The sequence below is a fragment of the Rhipicephalus sanguineus genome, unplaced genomic scaffold, assembly GCF_013339695.2.
Source record: "Rhipicephalus sanguineus isolate Rsan-2018 unplaced genomic scaffold, BIME_Rsan_1.4 Seq5365, whole genome shotgun sequence".
Taxonomy (NCBI): Eukaryota; Metazoa; Arthropoda; class Arachnida; order Ixodida; family Ixodidae; genus Rhipicephalus; species Rhipicephalus sanguineus.
In genome coordinates this window covers 20,860-34,802 of record NW_023615459.1, presented here as the reverse complement: position 1 = coordinate 34,802, position 13,943 = coordinate 20,860, and the positions used below count along the sequence as shown (strand labels likewise).

At 44.0% G+C, this 13,943-nt stretch overlaps 1 long non-coding RNA gene across 1 annotated transcript; it reads right to left on the bottom strand.

The window, feature by feature from the left end:
• Positions 1 to 671: 671 nt before the first annotated feature.
• On the bottom strand, positions 672 to 2,674 carry LOC119377671 (uncharacterized). The gene is made up of 3 exons (XR_005180849.2): positions 2,572 to 2,674; positions 1,671 to 1,827; positions 672 to 855 (listed from the first exon to the last, which is right to left on the bottom strand). It is a non-coding gene; the product is annotated as an uncharacterized LOC119377671 (long non-coding RNA).
• Between the last annotated feature and the right edge of the window lie 11,269 nt (positions 2,675 to 13,943).

Sequence of the window (13,943 nt, the reverse complement as noted above, 5' to 3'; positions counted from 1 at the left end):
CATGTAAAGGCTTCCTTTGCGCTATAGCTGAAAAATTTCACTTTATGATCATGTGTCAGCAAAGCACTCGGGTGAAGAACACAAGCATGCCAACTTTCTTGCCCTCCATCCTGCTCTTCCGGCTCCACTATGTACCACGCGCGCGGGAAACCAAGTTTATTCTGCAGTGAGTCCGCGCAGTTGATTTTATACTACCCCTAGCAAAAATTCTAATAGAAAAACTAATAGCCTACTAGGTTATGGACACTAATACATGTATTAGACTAATACAGTATATAAGACTAATAGCCTGTACAAGTCTTATTGGACAACACTAATAGGACAAGACCAATAGCCTGTATTAGGCTCATAGGCATAAACTAATAGCCTGTATTAGGCTCATAGGCATAAACTAATAGCCTGTATTAGGCTCATAGGCATGAACTAATAGCCAGTATTAGGCTCATAGGCATAAACTAATAGCCTGTATTAGGCTCATAGGCATATACTAATAGCCTGTATTAGGCTTATAGGCATAAGCTAATAGCCTGTATTAGGCTAATACGCATAAACTAATAGCCTCTATTAGATCAATAGGTGCCTGCACAGGCAGCGAGCAAGCTTTGCTCGTAGCATGCGGCAGCGGCATGCATGTCACTGCATATGACACAAAGGCAGTTGTCAAACGCAAACACACTTTATTTAAATCGTCAAGTGAGGTGAGCCCTCTACAGTTAACCTTCCTCATTTGGCTGCTGAGGTGGTGGTGTTAGCTGCTGAGTTGGTGGCGTCGGTACCTTCATGATGTCCGCAATTTTTACCGCGAGGTCAACCTCCTTAAATGGATACTTCTGGACGAGGAGTGGCTGAAGAAATCTAGAACCAAACACATAAGTAAATCACTTTTTTAAGCTCACAAACACAGACACAGGCACTGTGTTCCTTCTGTCCGTCCACGTCAAGTGCGCGCTGTTTTTGCCTTGTTATGTTCAACGAACTAGCTCGAGATGCGTTATTCCAGAAAACATGAAACAAATACGACACTAAATCGGAAACTAATATTCAAATAGCTGCAGTAACAGGCAACCATCTGTCGCAATAAAAACTACAGAGGCAGAGCTTCATCCATTAACAACATGGCTAACACATGCTACAATTTCTCATTTGCTGACATCAGATCAGACAACAGCAAAAAATTTAACACCAGTGGAATTTTATTCTGCTTCTTTCCCCCAGCTTAAATTAAATAAGATGAGACTGCGCAGCTGTCAATGTTTAATTTTAGCAGCAGCAACAGTGCCCTATAAAGGGCACTGTTGCTGCTCAGCTTCAGGTTTCAGAGGGCGTGCTATGTCAGCTTTCAGGTTTGGGAACTTGACATATAATTGAGGATGCCGAGGATCATGCATAGTAAAATATGGAGAAAAAAAATTAGATTAAAGGTAAACGAAATAAAGCAGCAGATATTTGAAAATGCACTAACAAATAACTATGAGTGTTTTCATCATTTCTAACAAAATGTGACATGCTACTGCATGCTGTGCAGGTCACATAACAGAAGAACAGATAACACAACTTACATTACTGGGCACGGTAAAAGGCAACAGAGTAATTATCAAAAGAGAAATCGAAAGTGCATGCAAAGTGGATGATCTCAATGAAGTGCCCAACATGATAATTGTATCACAAACCTGCTTTGAAGATCTTGCGCAGCCTCACAACTTCTTGCCGAAGACAATCTCCTCCCTTTCATGCTTCAGGAGGAAACAAAAGGTCCAGCTGTTTTTTCCTAAACTGTGCCTCGGTATCCTTCACACGAGATTTTGGCACTTGTTTTTCACTTTTGTGCTGGTACAGGCAGAAGCAAAAAAAATAATAATTTGGTGAAAACTAGAAACCACAGAAATGTATGCATGCATGCACAGATATGGTACGTTGCACTTCTCTACTGGTTGAACAGCTGACAGCAACTCAAGCTGGCCTCGGCTACAGCCTTAAACTTTGCAAGAACTACGGTGCCAACTCAGTGCAATTCTTCTGTTGGCTACGTATGCAGCGCCAACAAATTTGGCCGCATATAGAGATGTTGCATGTGTAGTTATTGATTATCTGAAATGCAGTAGATACCTTCGGTCTGGCTGGCTACTTGTCTCTACACTGACTGTACCTGCATGCAAACTGGTGCATGTGCGTCAGTAAACAGACTTACTTGCAGATGGTCATGAAATAGCTAAAGTAGGGAAACCATTCATGCTTTCAAGTAGGCAAAATAAACAAACAAAGGAATGACAAAAAACAGGATTTAATTTTTGATGATCCTGTAATGATATGCGAGCTCCTCCCGATTTTCTACTCAGCGGACTTAGGACTACACAGTACAGTTGCTTGGGGCTATGCAGCAGCTTTGCTGTAAGCCTTCACTCATTTCACGGGAACGAGGACACTGAGAACACTGTTCGGCGGCCCATAGATCGGTACACGTGAGGCACAAGTCATCCGACCATGCAGGCCATCAGCAAATCGGCGTCGCCAAAAAGCGCTGTCCAGCCTTAAGTAATTGAGTAGTGCTAAACAAACATTTGCAAGATTTACCTTTCTGTAGGATTCTCCGCTCGCTTCGGTGTCGCCTTCTAAACTGCTGTCCATAGGCATTTGGGGGCAGGAAAATCTCTTGCTCGAGCTTTCCGCGGAAGCATCAGCCCTCCTCTTTGGTTACTGAAAACAGGTACACGCGATGTGCATATATCGATTGTCCCTGAAATTGCACCATCAAACAATGAACAACAAAAGCATACTCACCAAACAACTTCATAATCTGGGCTCTGAAATATCCGCTGTTTTCGTCATCCCAGCGTACACTGTACCATTGTTTGTTGTCGAAGTCTTTGATACTATACGGAGAAAATCTCTTAATTCTTTCTTCGTGCAGACACCTTCACGCCGTCGTCCTTGAAGCGCACATAAGCGTACATTGTGCAGGTTTTACACGTGGTGATATAACTGCGCTGTCAAACTTCGCTTGCCGTAGACCGCAGAGAAAGAAACGTTGGGCCCAGCGGCGGAAGGCCCAGCGGCGAAACACACGCAACACACGCACACACGTGTTAAAGCTGATGGCGGTGACGATGCTGATGGGGTGGGAAGTGAGTTTGCGCCTAGAAATCCTAATTTAGTTTGCACCATTTGGACATTTCTAAAATCCTCACAAATCCCATTACGGAGGAAAAATTCACTGAATCTGCGCGGGAATAAAAGTAATCACAAAAGTATGAGCTCTTTGCGCAAGTTTATGCTTTTGGCATGACACCAGCGGTAAGTACGTTTCATTCACACTCCAAACCAAATACGCGTTTGCGTGCCTGTGTAATTTGTTGTTCAATTTTTCCGATGTTAAAATTTTTTTCTCGCTTTTTTTTTTGCTTTCTTATACTGTATGAGTAGTTACTAGTTATAAAATACACCGCCTATATGGGACAGTAGGATCGCCATCGCCATAGAGGGAAAAAGCAAGAAAACAAACAAGCAAACATTGTTGTACTTTTAGTCGCGGTCTCAGTCAAATTGAATCAGTCGAGTCCTGACTTGGTTTTTCATTTTTCGGATACGGTGCAGTGATAACAGGCACTTAGGCGCTATCCGTCATGATGGCGGCACGTCTGAAACTGCAGAGCGGAGGAAACGTTATTTGGAGCCGGAGGCGGCTTATTTATTATCACGTACTACATCTTCGAGGTACCAGGATACCGCCAGTGCACCAAGCCACCTTCGCACAGGGGCAGGGTTCTGTTTGGTGTCGCAGAAGTCCGTGGTATGCCCGTGTCACTGGGGTGCACGTAACCCACGAGCCGCTTCGCCCTTCTCAGTATTTGCCAGCATCCGTGGTATGCCCGTGTCATTGGGGCGCACGTAACCCACGAGCCGCTTCGCCCTTCTCTGTATTTTGCCAGCGTCCGTGGTGTGCCTGTGTCTCTGGGGCGCGACCCACGAGCCGCTTCGCGCGTCTCAGTCTGGCAACAAACTTCTGCGACACCAACAGAACCCTGCCCGCACAGGTAGTCGCCTCTTGTCAACTGTGCTGCCGCAAGTGCAAATACCGGCGTGAGTGACTCGCCCCGTGAAGCTTCTGACAAACGATGCAAGCGACCAAAGTGGAAGTGCAAGTGATCGTGCAGAAAGCTGCGGCGTCGCTAGCAATCTGTCTGACAGTGAATCTAGTGGTTCCGCTGAAGATTGCAGCGATACATATAGGTGCGAAGGTGATGCTGGTGAATTTTGTCTCATCTTCTCTGGCGAACGCCTTCCCAACTCGGACATGACTGTTAGAGATGCCATGCTTACGCTGATGGCGTACACTGTGTCAGTAGCACTGAACTGGACAGGAATGGAGAAGCTTGTGGGAATAATTAACCTTTTCCTGGGCAAGCCCGTCCTTCCTACTTCGAGTTGGATGCTAAGGAAAGCGTGCAGGCAGTGGATGGATTGACCTTGTCAAGCGTCACTATTTTTGTCAAGCATGCGAAGCTGTGATATCGAATCCTCGTCAGAAGGTTTTTCATGCCCACATTGTACCACCAAAATCTCTGGTCAAAATTTGTTGTTACATTGGACCTCAAGAAACAAATTGAAGTCATGCTTTTTGACAAAGCAGTGTCATAGGGCTTAATGGACACGTTGAAGAGAAGGCAACCTGAAACTCATGATGGCATTGTGAAAGGAATCAGTGATGGTCGCATTTACAAGGAACAAGGATCAAAACCTTAAGTCTGGCCAATATGGGCAACAAGGCTATTATGAAAATTGTGCAGATCACAATAGCTCTGTGATGTTAATTCCAAAATGTGAGGCACATATTAATAGATGCCGTACTCTTTTCTTTTGTGAAACATATACTTTATGCACAGCGCGAGAAAATCTTCTTCAGAATCAGAATGATGCATGCCTGACATGCGCCACCATAACATGCTAGTAACCCAGAGGTCATCCTTATGTCACAAATTTTGTGGTTTAACATTTACTTGATGCCCTAGCTTGTTTAAGAGAATAACCATATTTCTATTAGCCTAATATAGGTGCAGGACAAAAGCCCGTACGATCTACCTATTAGGCTAATATCAATTTCAACAAGTCATATATAACATACCAATACAAACTAATAAGGCTAATAGATGAACCAATTGAGTCATCAATTTTGCAGTTGAACACTTACATACAAATATCCAGCTTGTTAAACCAAATACCCATATTTCTATTAGCCGAATAGGTGCCAGACCAAAACTTATACGAGACCTATTAGACTAATACAAGTCTTATACAGCTCACTAATACAAACTAATAGGGCTAATAGGAGAATGTATTAGACTAATACATCCATCTATTAGGCTAATAAAAATTTTTATAAGACCAATACATCTAATAGAAAAACTTATTAGACTAATACAAGCTTCTATTAGAATTTTTGCTAGGGACCAATAGTACCATCGAATTTTTTACTATTGATAGCGCTATCGATAGTATTTTTTACCATCGATAGTTCGATAGTGACTCAGCTATCGATAGTATCGATAGTACCATCGATAGTTCTGCATCACTACTGCTGACCCGAAGGTCGCGGATTCGATCCCGGCTGCGGACGTCGCATTTCGATGGAGGCGAAATGCTAGAGACCCGTGTACTGTGCGATATCAGTGCATGTTAAAGAACACCAGATGGTCGAAATTTCCGGAGCCCTCCACTACGGCGTCGCTTATAATCATATCGGGGTTTTGGGACATAAAACCCCAGATATTGTTATTAACGCTGGCCTTACGTTTGCCAAGGCCATGCAGGGAAAGAACTCTGCAAGCGGAGTTTTTTCCCCTGCCTTCCCTTACGTATTGTAGGCAATGTGCCCTGTTTTGCTTACATGACGAGCCCCACCTTCTGTCTGTTTTTCTTCGCGGCGACTTTAGAGTGACCGCACTGAGAGTTTCGCAGTGGGAGGCTAACTGAAGTCACGTGCTGTAACAAATGACGCTGAAAGCAGTGTGCTGCAGTGCGCGACTCGCATCTCGCAGGAAGTGTGGCCCCCTCTGAGATGCACGGACTACCTTTTATTATTTTCATACTTGGTAGACACGATGTTCACCTACTAATCTACTGACCTAATTGGTCAGGAATCTTAGATGATCAAATTCTTCGGTTTCCTCGCATTCCTCATTACCATCGTCTCAGTCATACAGTAATGTCAATAAACACTTCGTACCGTCAGAGAGCGCTAAGTAACCATCATTCATTAAGGCGAGAGCGTTGTATGGCTCGTGCCCCGCCACGGTGGTCTGGTGGTTATGGCGCTCGACTGCTGATCCGAAGGTCGCGGGATCGAATCCCGGCCGCGGCGGCTGCATTTTCGATGGAGGCGAAAATGTCTGAGGCCCGTGTACTTAGATTTAGGTGCACGTTAAAGAACCCCAGGTGGTCAAAATTTCCGGAGCCCTCCACTACGGCGTCTCTCATAATCATATGATGGTTTTTGGGACGTTAAACCCCAATATTATTATTATTTGCATGGCTCGTGATTTTAAAATCCAGTTTTGGGCAGCGCGACCACCATTGGTACCAAAACTCGAGTAGGCCGATGGAGGCTGTGCTACAACGGGTGAGGTGGAATATGCTTAAGGGTGAGGGTGGGACGACCAATGCAATTGACTAATAATGTTAAAGTAGTTTAATTTATGAATGTCTCTCCAGAGCATAGCCTACTGTGGTCTTGTAAGCGTCGGCTATAGGGGTTAAATTTTATTACAGCGCCACCTACATAATATGTGTCCGCCGTGGGAGCGATTGGCAGATAAAGTGGGCGCTGCTAAGCGCGAGGTCGCGGGTTCGATTGCCTGCCATGGCGGCCGTATTCCAGTGGGGACGAAATGCAAGAACACCAGGTTACTTTGATGTAGGTGCACGTTCAAGAACCCCAGGTGTTTAAACCTATTACAGAATTCCCCACTGCGGCTTGCCTCATAATGACAATGTGGTTATGGAACGTAAAAACCCTTAAATTATTATTACTACATAGGCCGCTCGGCGACAACAGAAATAATACGTCAAAAACAACCCCGTACACACGCTTCGTCATTAACGCGATAGTGTCACATACCGAGTTTTGCCTAAATTAATGTTCTGCATGTCCTATCATCTGCTTATTTTAATAATTCTCAAGTAGCCACGTGAATGCGCACGTGGACAATTCGTAATTACAGATGCTCTTGTCGCAGGATAAAAAAAAACCATATATAAAGGCAGAAGATTATGATATTCCTCTAGTTTTGCTTGCTTTGCTCGCTAGGCCATCATCTGGCGCTGCTGTCGCATGCGAAAAGCTACACCGCAGTGTGTATTTTCGCGGGGTGCAAGTCAAGAAATGGCTTCTCCTGGTCCTTGTATTTTTTTTTTCAGTCATATTGCAAGATGACAAATCCAAAACACGACTAGACGCTTAAAACGAGTGCGGTTTAAACCACAATGGAATGCGGAGAAAACATTCAACCAGATTGAATATAAACGCTTCGAGCTTTCATTTTTGGTAATTCAATTTACATAAACCAACACTCTACCAGTATCAAGTGTTGTTAATAATAATAATAATAATAATAATAATAATAATAATAATAATAATAATAATAATAATAATAATAATAATAATAACAATAATAATAACTGTTGAGCTTTAACGTCCCGAAACCACGATATGATTATGAGGGACGCCGTCGTGGAGGGCTCCGGAATTATTGACCACCTGAGGCTCTTTAACGTGCGCCTAAACCTAAGATTTATTTCAGTATTTTTAAATATGGTTCGTCGACGCCCTGATTCCGTAGCACCTGCGTAACTGCTGATACTCGACCGAATGAAATGCCTTCTCGTAATCTATGAAGGCTATATATAGGGGTTAGTTATATTCAGCGCATTTCTCTACCGCCTGATTGACAGTGTCAATGTGGTCTATTGTCGAGTAGCCTGTACGGAATCCTGCTTGGTCCTTTGGTTGACTGAATTCTAACGTTCTCCTAATTGCATTAGCTACTATCTTTGTAAGCAGCTTGTAGACAACGGACAGTAAGCTGATCGGTCTGCAATTTTTCAAGTCCTTGACGTCCCCTTTTTTATGGATTAAGATGATCTTAGTATTCTTCCAAGATTCGGGTACCCTTCGCGATTATTATAGATTGTTTTGTTAAGATTGCGCGCAAGTCGCGAACACTCGAGCTTATTCTAGAACTTGCGCGATAACCAGCGATAACGCTGGAATATTCGACGGCACATGTATAAATGCCGACGCGCTTCACCGCTTGTCAGCTGAACGACGGTCGACGCTCTGTTCGCCGCAATCAGTGCATACCGTGTGTATTGCTGTAAATTAACTTTCCCTTTCTCGGCCACAAGTACGGGCAAATAAAGAGTTTCATCTTGGATACGTCGCCTGCGGTCGTCGTCGACGTCACGACTACGTGACATTATACTATCTATTGTGAAGGAAAAAACAGCGCTACAAATGGACGAGGACTAAGGAAGAAAACATGACACAGGCGCTGAACTCGCAATCTTGAAGCGCTTTTGTAGCGCTGTTTTTTCCTTCACAATGATGAATCCCCAACTAGCCCAAGTTTCTCTTCTAGTGCAGCTTATACTATCTATCTTGATTATGTCCTACACTGACAGCTTTCACCCCTACATTTAAAATATGTTGAATTCATCGTCGCCATTCATTAGTCATGCACTTCATGCCAAGGTGCGATTATAGATCAACATTATAGTAAGTCATTCCTAATGTGCATTCTGGGCTAACGTAATTTTAAAAATTCGCAGCAGCTTGCACTGAGTCGCGCAAGGCTGTGCAAGAGGGGAGCTGGCCGACACTTGGCTGGTCATGGCTTGACCAGCCAAGTGTCGACACGTGCATTCACACGCCGATGCACGAAGTGTTCACAGGATCACGCTGTAAATCACGAGTCTAGACTAGGTGTTGATAGGGTTCGATTGGGTATCGCTTGGCAATTGCAACACCAAGTAGGTCACAACACCAGTAAATCACAACACCAAATGAATCTGCTCAAGCAGATTAATTATAATAATTAGCTTAATAGCATTGTAACGGAAAAACAGCGTGAGAACACAGGGACGAAAGGGGCACACACACAACGCTCGTGTGTGTGCCCCTTCCGTCCCTGTATTCACGCGCTGTTTTTTCGTTACAATGCTAACAAACGAACGAGCCCGCCGAACTGCAATAGCTTAATAGGTCTTAGTGGCACATTGGAGACTTGGTCTCGATTAGCTTGCATCCCAAGTCAGACTAGCCTTAATTATAACTTAATTAGTTTAATTACCCAAACTCGCACATTCGAGGTTCAGCCTCGACTAGCTTGCATTCGAAGTCAATATAAGGCTAATGAACTAATTAGCATAATTAATGCTAATTTAGTCTTAATCAGCGCCATTAAGTCTTAATTAGCATTTGCCGAGCGCGGCATGACTATGCAACAAGAATCTCAACTCGGCCTAATTATGGCTAATTAGCCTTTGAGTATATATGCATGGCTAATTAGGTTTTGCCCTGCTCAACTAGGCTTAAATAGGATTGGCTATGATTCACTTGGCTTAACTAGGCACAGTTATGCTGAACACGCCGGCATGATGATGATTGCTTGTCTACATCGCGAGTCAGACAAAGGATGGGATAACAGCTCTGCTGTAAAAATAAATATTTTAATTGTGCTGCAGTGTCCTTAATTGTCAATTAGCAAAACATTCTAAATGTATTCAGCCTCTCCCTCTATGATTTCATTTGATGCATTACAATGATATCGTCCTATTAATTTATTGACCATCTACTCACACCTGATAATTGCCTACAACGATGACTAATAAACGATAAAATACTTTTCTCTTGCACAAAATTTGATTTGCCACCTTTAATCACTCGGTTGCATAGATTTCCCCCAAAATCATCCCTCACTACTAACCATCGATCGCTACCACTAAAGATGATTGCGTGTTGTTATGTATCCCTTATCGTAAATTCATACATTGAATACCGTATAGATTTCATGTACGTATGCTTCTATACTGAAATCCTTCTATTATGAGCTTAAAATTGGTGATTAATCATCGTTACAAGTGATGACTTATATGGTCAGGGTGCAAATGTGCATAATGTTGCTGAGTAAACCTCAGTCAGTGTGAATACTTGCGGGTACGTCATTGTCAATTGTGTTAATTATCCATAATAATTAAGCTAAAATACCCCTAATCCCTAACTAGCAACTTAAGATTCTTATATCTTTCATCCTCTTCGTCTCCACTCCATGTGATACATCACAACGTGATCCTCCGATTAGTTGATTTTTATTTACCCCTTTCCAATTTAACACTAAGTGTAAGTATTAATTCCAGAGTACGATTACCATCTCTTTTATACCTTTGATTCTAAATTAGCTATAACAGTAGCTACTCCTAGTTACATGCGATAGCCATCTAGTATTAATGGTGTACGTTGCAATACTACCTATAAATATATATATATGATACATGTCCTTCTGTACTCACCGCTTTCAACAATAAGCTTTATATAAATTGTTAAATTCATTAGTACCTTTGATTACATACACTCAATAGAGGAAGATTCGCATGCGTATCAATGTCTCTTGTTAATTATTACTTGCTTTGAATTACGAGGAGCTATTCTCGTTTTTGATCATCTGTTCTAATTAACCCACGATTTCTCATTGCTAATTATCAACGAATGAACTCAACAGTATTCATACCCTCCATATCTTGAGCAGCTTCAAGAATTACAAACTTGTATAAAAACACTGACATTTTCCCGTGTTTTCGGGCCACCGAAAACACTATGAAGCGCATGCACTCCTATAAGGTGGTTTCACTGCAATGCACCTTTTTACAAAAGTTACCGTCGAACCTCGGAAACTTCGCCAACATCAGCCAAACTTCACAGGTACGAAGACTGAATCATCTAGATTGGATCACTTTAGTGATTTTGGCAGGTGAGAGCGCATTGTTTTTATATAATTTTTTAAATTCTCTCCTATGGAGTTTCACATAGCACATAAAAGTGATTCTCGAACCCAGGAAGTTTATGGGAATAAAACAAAACTTCTCGCAATGTGAGGTGATGACTCCCAGATTATACGAACGAAGTGATTTAAGCTTATATTGAGGCGTTGCACTACAATAAATGTTTAAAGGTCGTTTCCCATTCAGTGACGATGCCACTCAGCAGCCAACGCAAGAGATGGCGCTAGTTGTCGATGTCCCGAATTCCTGGACATGCGCTTGCTAAAGCGAGAAATCGCGAAAAAAGGAAAAAACAGGTCCACGCCACCTGACGTCAGAGATTTTGACGGCGTCTACTAGAGCCTACATAATTCTTAATCGGTAAAAAATGATCTAAATTGTCTTCTGAGGGGACCAGAAACATGGCGTATCAACTTTCAGGAAATTTCGTTGACCGAATGTGGCCAATGTGTGTGTGTGTGTGTGTGTGTGTGTGTGTGTGTGTGTGTGTGTGTGTGTGTGTGTGTGTGTGTGTGTGTGTGTGTGTGTGTGTGTGTGTGTTTAAGTGTAGGTAGATTAACGGTTCAATGGGCCAGTTCTTTTCGAGTAATGGGTATACCACAACGGAGGCGTTGTCAACAGTGATATAAATATTTATTTCCCAATAGCTTCGGGAAGGGACCTCTCTTCCTCATGGGATGAGGAAGGGAGGGAGGATGAGGAGTAAGAGCGGAAGAAGACCAAGACGGAGAGCCGAGAGCGCGCGTGACAGTATTTGACACCGCTGAACCTAGGCCTTTGGTTTTGTGAATGAACCCCCTTATAATTTGGTGGAGGTGTTGGGTAGTCTTCGAAGCTGGATCTACGAAGCCGCACGTTACCTCCAGTGTCAGCAATGCCGGAATAATCCACCAGCCAAGGTACTTCCCAGATTCCAGCCACTGCATGTCCCGGCGTGTTGCCACTGCGTCCGCCGATCTTCAGCGGCACTGACGACCAAGACGTTGAGAACTGATTGGCTACCATAGGCGTATATACCGGGGGGGGGGGGGGGGCGCTAGCCCCCCCACTGAGAACGTTGGGGGGGGCGGGGGGGGGGCGGGGCCCCCTACTTTCGACAGTGATTATTGTCGGCTGCAGACTGGGAAACTAACAAGTCAGGCAAAGTTTTACTTGAACGCAGCAATAACGTAATTTTGTAATAAAATTTGTCCTACGATTCTGCTGTGACGACTGTCCTCCGTGTATCATGAACACGCAGTGTAGGCTACCTGCGGTGCGGGCTGCCCATGCCACGCTTGTTCGTCTTGCGCTCGAGCATTGCAGAGGAGGCTATCGCTCAGCAGGGACCCTATAACATTACGGCAATCTGCCATGATTTTATTTTGTTCTGCCTGGACTCAAATTTAAGTAATCGGCGATGCAAATATGGGCGGGAACCAGGAAACGTTTTATTGCTCGATCAAACGCTCTCCTTTTTCAGGAAATTCAGTTTCTTTCTTTGAAAACGAATAGCATCGCCACTGCTCCATATCCAAACTGCTGTGAGTTGATGAGTATGTAGAAGTGTCCAGTATTTTAGTGGTGCCTTGCTAGGAGAGCTAATAAACATTCCCACTTTAGGCTTCACTTTGCTTATCATATGTTATAGCCTGCAGCGATCGCGGCGGCTTGTTACAAGGCAGTGGACTCGAGCACGTTGAGAAGCCCAGCTATCAAGTTTACGCCGTTACTTGATCTACCTTACCAGGGAGATGATCAGCGTCCACGGTTTTCTGGACTAAGAAGGCTGCCCGCTTGCAAAGGATTGTGTCTGTTCCTAATAATGTTTATTAGATGCGTAGCAGCTCTTTGACTGGCATGTGTAACGCTGTCCGTCCGTCCGCACAAACGCGAGGCAATCGCGCTTCCCTCGGCGCAGGTGTTGGAGCGGTGCCAGGTAGGTCACGCCGCAGCTGGGCGTTGACGTCACGCACCATTCGCACGCTTCCCTCGCAGGTGCGCGCGTACGTCACTCTCTCCCTCACCCGCCGGAGCGCCGCAGCTGCCGGCTCCAACGCCCGCTCGCCTCCCGTGTCTGCGTTTCAAACAAACGCTTACACCAGTAAACGCTACACCGAGTTTCGCTTCAAACGAATCTTCCAGCGCTCACCGCAGCACCCGCGTTAGCGCCGTTCAACCCGTGACGCCACCCGTGCGCAACGCTGCTGCTTCGCATCCCACCAGCGTTTCCTTCGGGGAGATGGTCCAATTTTTTTCTCTCTCTACCTCTGTGTCAGCAACGATGAGTTCACAGGGAGTTGTACACGCGCAAAAACAGCTCAGCATCGTTATACTATACTGAAAGTATCTATTATATGCATATGAATCCATCTCGCCCGCTGCTATAAGCAGCCGCTGCTAATGTGATTGGCGGGCAGCCTTCTTAAATTACGTTCAGAAAGAGACACTGTCTGGCTCTTCCGAAAAAATAAAAAGAGTTATTGTTCAGCACAGTAATGTGCTGCTTATTGTGCACACTTCATTTTAACGCCGCGAGATTTCGCAGACTTGTGACGTCGCGTAACAAGGAGGCGATTTTATGGCACATTGAAAATTTTTGACGAATAGCGAAGAACCAATGACAAACAATACGGCGTATTGAAAATAGTTCACTATTATTTTTTTACGCAGTCATGCGTATGTGGTAATCACGTGGTGGATCACTTAGGAGTCATTTGTTGCGTCGTTTTACGAGCAGGTACTGTGAGCATGACCCGGAAAATTTCGACTAATCATTAGCAGCTAACGACCTATACGGAAGGAAACAATGCGGGGTAGCTTAACGTTGTAATGGCCCACATTTTTTCAAGGAAAATTTGAGCTTACACAGTTTACGTAGACTAATTACTTGGAGAAACCGGAGGGGAGGAGTA